Here is an 8,502-nt window from a genome sequence, read left to right as displayed (position 1 = left end):
GCTTCCAAGAGAAGTGGTGCTGGCTCCTACCCTGGGGGTCTTTAAGAGGAGGTTAGATGAACACCTTGCTGGGGTGATTTGACCCCAGTACTCTTTCCTGCCATGGCAGGGGGTCGGACTAGATGATCTGCTCAGGTCCCTTCCAACCCTAGAAACTATGAAACTAGGGGTGGAGCCCATAACTCAGATCCACTATGTTGGACCCAGCTTAAGTGGCCCACCCAGAGAAAGGGGGCAGAGGTCAAGAGATCTGAGGTCCCAACAAGGGAGACTGATTGATTGGATAGGCAACATCTGTGAGGCTTGAACATGGCTAATTGGGGAGATGAGGAAGCCATGAAATTGCATTTAAGGTGGTGGGTGGTGAGCAGTTAGGTCATAGTACATGAGAAGATGAAATCTTGCTCAGGGATCCCTGAGGCAGCCTCCCTTTTACAAGTACCTATTTATACCAAGGCATGGCTGGAGAACATTAGGGGAGGATGCTCAAAGAATAGGGTGAAACAGGGGCATCCTGGCCACCCTGCTCCTGGCCTTTTGTTACAATATGTCAGAGAGCCAGTTGGCAAGGGCTCTCCTCCACCTCCTCCCCACCCCCACTTTCTCCTGTCCTCCCCTGGGCTGCCTTCATAATCTAGCAGCAGCCATCACATTGATGAGATGCTTCACTGTCTGCAAAGGTTATATGCTATCGGGGAGTCTTGTTTTCCACTGTCAGGCTGCTCTAATCTGATATACCATGACACCAAGACCTAGCTCAGCTTGTCATACCTGCAACATGTCATGTCAGAAATGCCATGTCAAAATCCAAATCCAGACATGGGGTTTAACTGGATTACAGAGACAAACGACTTACTTTCTGGGGACAGCCCCAAGAGTCCACGTTTCAGAACTGTCTTGGGCAGGTAAAATATGAATAATGAGAGAGAAGCTGCTATAGGGGAAAAAGCCAATTGAGATGGGCAAAATAAAGCAGAAAAGAGAGAAACCAAGAGAGAGAGAAGTGAGAAACATAAAATTCTTCATCTGCATGCTCTCGTTCAGCCACTGTCTCTTTTACTGTATCTCTAAACTGTCTTTTCCTTCCCATTGTATCCCCACATTAGCTGCATTAGTAGGAACATTGCCAGCAGATTGAGGCAAATGATTATTCTTGTCTATTTGCCACTGGTGAGGCCACATCTGGAGTACTGTGTCCAGTTTTGGGTCCCCAACTGCAGAAAAGATATAGACAAATTGGAGATAGTCCAATGGAGGGCAATGAAAATGGTGAAGGGGCTGGAGCACATGACTTATGAAGAGAGGCTGAGGGAACTGGGCTTATTTAGTCTAGTGAAGAGAAGACTGGGGGCGGGGATTTAATAGCAGCCTTCAACTACCTGAAGTGGGGTCCAAAGAAGATGGAGCTGGACTGTTCTCACTGTTGGCAGATGACGGAACAAGGAGCAAGGATGATGGTTTCAAGTTGCATCAAGAGAAGTTTAGGTTACAGTAGGAAAAAAAAAAAAACCCAAAAAACCTCTTTTATGGGGAAGGTAGTAAAGCACTGGAACAGGTTACACAGAGAGGTTGCAGAAGCTTCATCCTTGGAGGTTTTTAAGACCCAGGTAGACAAAGCCTTGGCTGTGATGATGTATTTGGGGATGGTCCTGCTTTGAGCAGAGGTTGGACTAAATGATCTCCTGAGGTCCCCTCCAACCCTAATTTTCTATGATTTTGATTCTAAAACCCTAAATCTTTGTGTTTAACCCTCTATACTGTCTTCCATATTTCTCTTCTCCCCTCCATTTAATCCATTCAGGTTAAAGATGGGTAAAATGACTTTCAAGTAGGAAATGAGCAGAAAATCCAGAAGTAGAACTCAGAAGATCCTGGCTTAGACCAGCGAATTGGGAGTTCTGAAGGAGCATGTGTCATGGGATGAGGAATAAATTATTTGACAATTTCAATTTATTCACCCTGAGAATGAACAAGTCCCTTGGTAGTTAGGAAAGGGTGATATTTACTGCTCTGCAGAGTCAGGATAGTACTTCGTGCTACTCTAGTCCTAATCAAACCCTCATAACTGGGCTATATGTAAGGGCATACTTTTTACATAGATTTTGACCAAAGACAAAATTCTCCCAAAGAACTAACACTTCAGATGTCTTACAACTGATGTCTTAGAGCCATGGCAAACTCCAGTGAATGCAGAAGTAATGTGGTAAACCAATTGTCTTGACTTCTTCCTCCCTTGGGAGTCATGGGCAGCCCGTGACAAAATAAATTCAAAGCTATTTTCTTTTGACTTTTTCCTTTCCATTTTCTAACAGCCTCAATCTAATACCACATCTTTTTCTCAAAATCAGTTTCCTAGACACCTCAGCCATCAGTGAGTCACTAGGGAAGGATTCAAAGAGCAAACAAGTAGGTTGAAGCAACTAATCACTGGAAAAGCAACTTTATCAGTTTGAATTATCCACAGCTAAAAATGTGAATAATTTAGGCTAATCTGACATATTAGGTGGAAATGAAGGTCTCTCTGTCTGGCTTCTTTCATAGCCTTTTAGGTTAAGATTCAGAGTACACATGAGATAGGGACTGATTGGATTTGCTATAACCTGGGCTAACATGACATCCTCACTGCTTGGTTACCAGGCACCCAGCCTTCAGGTAAAAGCATAAAAGCAAGTACTAAAAATCAAACACATCAAGAAAAGGCAGGTGGGATTTGTGCAAGCTTCTCTTTTGCAGACATACAGATCAAGCAAATAAACACCTGAATCCTGATCTGCATGTTGTTTGGTAGCTTGATGAGTGAGTCAGAGCCACCATCCAGAAACTATAACGTGGTTTACTGAAAGTAAGTCAGACAACCTTCTGCTAGGGAAAGCTACTGCTGACTGTCCCAAGTAGCAAATATATTGTGAGCAGTAGCATACCATGTGGTGGGCAAAGGGGACATGCATCCCAGGTGCTGCCAAAAGGGAGTGGCATCAGAAGGATGGGAGAATGGGAAGGGGGGGTGCCTCACCGCAGGGCTACTGCTCGTGTCCTTGCCATCTTTCTCTATGGCACACGTTGTGGATGCAGGCAATGCATGTCATAGAGTGAAAGGCATTTTGGGAATCAGTTGTGTAGAGTAGCAGAGAAATTTTATGCTGCCACCTGCTGGCTGGGCATGGTAACTAGTCACATTGACCACGAATCAAGTTAGTTGTTCAATAAATTCCAAGATCACAGAACCAGCTGCATGGATGGCTGACTGAGTATACCTCATTATTTACTTCCCCAGTGACACTTTACAAGAATGTATTAGCCACTGTAGTTTCTGGGTTGTAACTTGGATTGTAAAGCACTGCCCAAATTCAAATGAGGTTTTTAATGCAAAGCCTGGCTTTAATTATAGTTGTGTGTATATATACATATATAGCCCTATATGTATATGGTTATAGTTATTTATTTATTTGTTGCACCTAATAGATGGAGTGAAATATCTCCAATCTGCTATTGATTTCCAACCAAGAGCAGTCCGTTGAATTAGATGAGAACAATTCGGCAGCTGTTGTAGAGCAATAAATATTAGTCCCCGAATGTCATGTTTCTTTGCATGCTTCCCTGGAAGGAGCTGTCAGTAGTTTCATCTGGTGGCTGGTTCTAAAACCTAGTCAACAGTAGGGCTCCCCTCGGGACATGGCACCTGTGAACAACAATTAAGCGGTCCATCTACAGAGCATGCCCAGAGGAATGCAATAGGACAGGTTATCAAGCCAGGCCGCCAAGTCGCATCAGTCACTTTTCTTTAGTTTCAACAGAGAAATTCCCATGGCTTCTTAGCCAGCGTGGATACAGTAGAGGGAAAATATTCAGGGTGGATGAGAGAAGGAGAAAAAGAAGACCCTGTGTTGTATGAGAAATGAGGCTCTTATTTATTTCTCCTGTCATGAACCAGTCAGTGATTTAAACAGTCCACCAGGCAGACAGGATGAAAGATGACTTGAGGGGTGTGACAGCAGCTTCATAATTGCTTATCAATCATTCTAAAAAATACTATTCAATGTCTGATGAAGGTCTTTTTAAAGTTTGGTCCTTAATTTATTGCAGTTTTCAGCTTGATGCTGTGGGAGAGCTGTAATAATACACACTTCTCTTCCATAAGCTCTGTTCCATTCTGTCTAGAATCTTGCAATGTACTGAAAGCATCTCTGTCACCAGGTTATATAATCTAAGTAAGTTGTCTGTTCAGATCTCTCCCTTACATGCACACTTCTTTTTTACGTAGCCTGGCTGTCTCTTATGTGAATTTGCACCTTCCACAGGAGCAAGTTCCCTGCCATTCCTACAGCCCTTCTGCACTTGTAAAGCTGGTCTTCAGAGGTGTAACGTGATGCCTGAGTGCCCTGGGTGGCAGCACTGTACAAAGCAGTGGAACAGTGATGGCTGGCCTGACAGTGCAGCCATTTATATTTTTCACCTCCCCTCCTCTGCCCTTTTTCAGGTTTGATAGCTGGAGGTGATGCCCCAGCTACTCCAGTTTGTTATGTCAATGTGGGATTTACAGGCCTCCTGGGGATTCTGCCCATTCACAACCTTGTCTTTGCAGGTTCTTAGTATGGATGGTATGGCCAATAGGGGAAAGACAGTGTGTTGTCAGCTGTGGCAGGCCCTAGCTATACTACTGCCACCTAATGCTTGACACTGGGTGCTGTGCAATTAATGGGTGCATCTACATGAGATGGTTACTGCACAGTAGGATAATTAGCTGTGCAATTAATGTTTCTGCACCCCTATTAGGCTGCAGTAAATTAATTTACTCCACACCAGGGTATTACTTGTAAATATAAGCACTATCCTGCTGCAGAGAAAAAAAAATGTCCACGGCAGCTCATGTATAGACACTCTCCTGGATGGCTGGAGCATGAGGGTGCTTCAATGCAGGGGTTGCTTACCTGTTAGCTGCACTCTGAAGCACCCTCATGCCCCAGCCAGCCCCTCTGCAGCGTGTTAAGATGGGGGGAGCAGCCCCAGGCTAGCAAGCTGACCCCCCCGAAAGGTTCCCCGCCAGGTGGGGCCGCTCTGACCCAACTCAACATGCTGTGCTCCTGGGCTCATGTTCAAATGGTAATAAACTCTGGGATTTATTGTTTTGTATTAATTGCATGTGTAATGCACCCAATGTGGAGCAATAAATTCTGGGGCAGTTTGAGCCCAAGTAAACTACTCCCAGTGCAGCATCTATGTGTGCGCCTGGGGTGGGGGGGAGGGGTCAGTCCCAGGATTTGGGTGGTGGTGTCAGGTGGTGGAGGGGCTGCCTGGAGCATTAGGGTGCTGAAATCGTGGAGCCATGTAGCTAGGTGGCAGGCAGGAGTCTGGCCCCCAGCTGGCTGGTCTGACGGTGCAAATTTATGCCTGTAATCCTTTTTATGAACAGTTCTTCACCAATCCTGGTGAAAACATTGGCTGATTATTCTTAGAGGCTTTAGCATAATGTAGCATGTGAACCTGTACTACACCTACAGGAAGGGACAGGACAAAGAGACTAGAGAGAATGGGACAAAGCATGAAGAGAGCTGATGAGTCAGGAAACTATTTTCTCCAGACTCCAGCAAACCCAGCTGTGGACTAATTAAATACAAGCATTTCACCAGTTCCTGTTTATACCCAGGAGGAAGTTTGATTCCCTGTTTACCCAAATTATTCCATTTTCTTAACCAATCCATAGAGCTTTCAGGAGACAAAAACATCTCAAAGGACCTTTAAAAACAACTGTTTTTAAATTAAGGGAGAATGAGACAAGGCCCAGAATAGCAGAGCATTCATTTCAGAGGGAAGTGTTCGCCATCCCTATTCCCATCATCGGTTATCATCTCCTCTGTGCATAATGAAAGAAATAGGGACCTGCTGCACAATTGGGGCCAGAATTTTAAAGATCTTTAGGCACTCAGGGGGATTTTCAACAATTCTTAAGGAGCCTAATTCCCATTGAAATCACGGGTTAGATGTCTTGGTACTTTTAAAAATCCCATCAGGTGCCATAAGGCTTCATAGTACTCCCCTCCCCTTCTCTCACCTGTCCTAGCAGCGAACACAGTTAAACTGCAATGGAGCATCTAGCCTAAGGAACACCAACATATAGACATTTTTTTCTTTAAAGTGCACCTCATCTTACAATGCTTATTATTAGAGCCCCATAGGACTTCAGACTTTTCTTGTCCCCTGTGAGGAGGCTTACAGAGCTCTAACAAACATGGAGAAAACCAGCAGCATTTGTCTGCTGCCCAATGTAAGATATATACAGCTCTGCATAAAATCGCTTATGGCAAAGCCTGACTTTCTATTACCCAATTATCTTCCTGTCTGACTGAGATCAGCTAGTGAATAAAAGGCAGATGGTTAAAATTAAATCTAACCAACACCAAAGTGATACTGGTGGGAAGATGTTGGTGACCTGGTTACCATTATAGCATCCTTCCCTGTTGACAGTCTGCTGTCCAGTAGTCAAGTCAGTTTATAACTTTGGAATTTTACTGAATTCTTCTTTGGTCCTTAACACTCAAATGTGCCCCGGTGCCACAGGTGTCCTCTTCCATCTGTGACTGGCAAAGAGGCTGCATCCTTTGCTGTCTGGCTATCATGCCGCACGATTGTCTGACTACCAGGCTGAACTGCAGCAGATCATTCTACTTCGGAACGAGCGAGCAGACAGAGCATCTCAGCTTGTCCAGAACTAGACAGCTCCTCTCTAGAGCAGTATCAGTAGCCAAGACTATTTCCCTAGTACTTCACTCATTACATTGGATGCCCACAGGATACCAGGATCTGCAAGTTCATCACTGGCATTAGGCCAAGCAGCTGAAAAGATCCTCTCATTTAGGGATACCTCCCTCCCTCCCATAATGGTCACATTCCACTGAAATGATGAAATCTTTAATCTCATAATCACCTCCCAGCCAAATGCCCCAGACAGCCTGTTTTGAGGTTGGCAAAGCTTTGGTTCTCTTTGTTTCCCCTCTTCCCTGCATCCCCAATTTCTGACTGTTTCAGATTTCCTTGAGGAACTTGGATGAATCATTTTATTTCTGTGCTTCAGTTCCATGTCTGTAAAATAGGCATAATGTTTTTCCCTTTTTTTACTCTGCCTTGTCTATATTGATTAGAAGCCTTCCCAATTGATAGACTATATCTCAAAAGTTATGGGCTAGATTCAGTAATTACTGGATAAAATTCATGTGTTAAGCAGGGAGTTGGATATGTGACCATACTGATCCCTTGTAACCTTAACAATGGGGGACTCAGAGTTCCTGGCTTCTAGCTTTGTGTTTGTTTTACCAGACCACCCTACTTTTGCTTTCTATAAAGATGTTTGGATACAAAAAAAAAATTTTCATGCCCAGTTAAAACTTGCAGAGCTCCCCTAGTGTTAGTTGGAACATTGAGTGGGGTCTTTCCCACTAGACACAAGCTCACAAGTCTTCATTTTTAAAAAATCTGAGCTTTGATGGATTTTTAAAAAATAAAAAGTAAAATAGGAACAAGTGAAGGTGCTATTGAGAATTCAATATTAAAAGTTGTTGCAGGATTAGAAAAAGCCTAGTGATCTTTAAAGCTAATATGTTCACCAAGTCCAGGCTCTGTAGAATAACCTTTTTCTCATTAAATGTACTGTATTAATGAAACAGATTTATAAAGGGCACCTGCTTGGGCCTCTTTGGCAATAAATTGTTAAAAAGAGTCAGACCTTCCAGCTAAAAAAAAATCACACGTGGCAGTTAATTAAGGAGCATTAATAGGACTCTTATTAATTGGAGGTGATAGTATCACCCTAGAAGCTTCTTCTGCAATGGTCCCATATTACAGTTTCAGAGAGCAGTTAAGCAGCCTCCAATGTAAGTATAGCCTAAGATAACACAATTAACAAGGGACACATTAATATATAGCACATTGATGTCTGTTCTTTAATAGTCATATTTTGCTGGGGGAGTTAGGAAGGAGAAACTTTTTTAATGTTTGACCTAAAGGGAAAGAATGTATTTAAAGTGGATTCTTCAAATCTTTTCAGATGGGGCTCCAGGAAAGTCCTGTATAACCAGATTTATTGATTGATTAAGAGCTAGCTGATTGATCTTCTCAGCAAGAAATGGAGCAGCTGGAAAGAAATAGTATGTCTCCAAAGAGATCATTATTGCTGCAGGATGTCTATCTCTGTGCTGCAGACCCTAATGGTGTGAAGAAGTCTACAGGGTCTGTGATGCTGGCTCAGGTTTGTTCTCTGATCTTTTTGAGGTGTCCCAATCCCTGCCTATGATCCAGAGGATGTCACCATATATTACTGCATACCATACAACCCCACCCCCCAAGTAGTTTCATAGTTTCTAGGGTTGGAAGGGACCTGAGTAGATCATCTAGTCCGACCCCCTGCCATGGCATACTGGGGTCAAACGATCCCAGCAAGGTGTTCATCTAACCTCCTCTTAAACACCCCCAGGGTAGGAGCCAGCACCACTTCTCTTGGAAGTTGGTTCC

The 8,502-nt window shown here is 43.7% G+C and overlaps 1 long non-coding RNA gene across 1 annotated transcript in view; it reads left to right on the top strand.

The window, feature by feature from the left end:
• Nucleotides 1–2,345: 2,345 nt before the first annotated feature.
• Nucleotides 2,346–8,502, top strand: part of LOC109319246 — a 9,976-nt gene continuing 3,819 nt past the window's right edge. Inside the window, exons 1-2 of the long non-coding RNA XR_002103434.1 lie at nucleotides 2,346–2,406; nucleotides 8,039–8,239. This is a non-coding gene — a long non-coding RNA (uncharacterized LOC109319246). The remainder of the gene's footprint in view (nucleotides 2,407–8,038; nucleotides 8,240–8,502) is intronic.

The sequence above is a fragment of the Crocodylus porosus genome, unplaced genomic scaffold (genome assembly GCF_001723895.1).
Source record: "Crocodylus porosus isolate Cpor-Errol unplaced genomic scaffold, CroPor_comp1, whole genome shotgun sequence".
NCBI lineage: Eukaryota > Metazoa > Chordata > Crocodylia > Crocodylidae > Crocodylus > Crocodylus porosus.
This window is presented reverse-complemented; position numbering and strand designations above follow the sequence as displayed.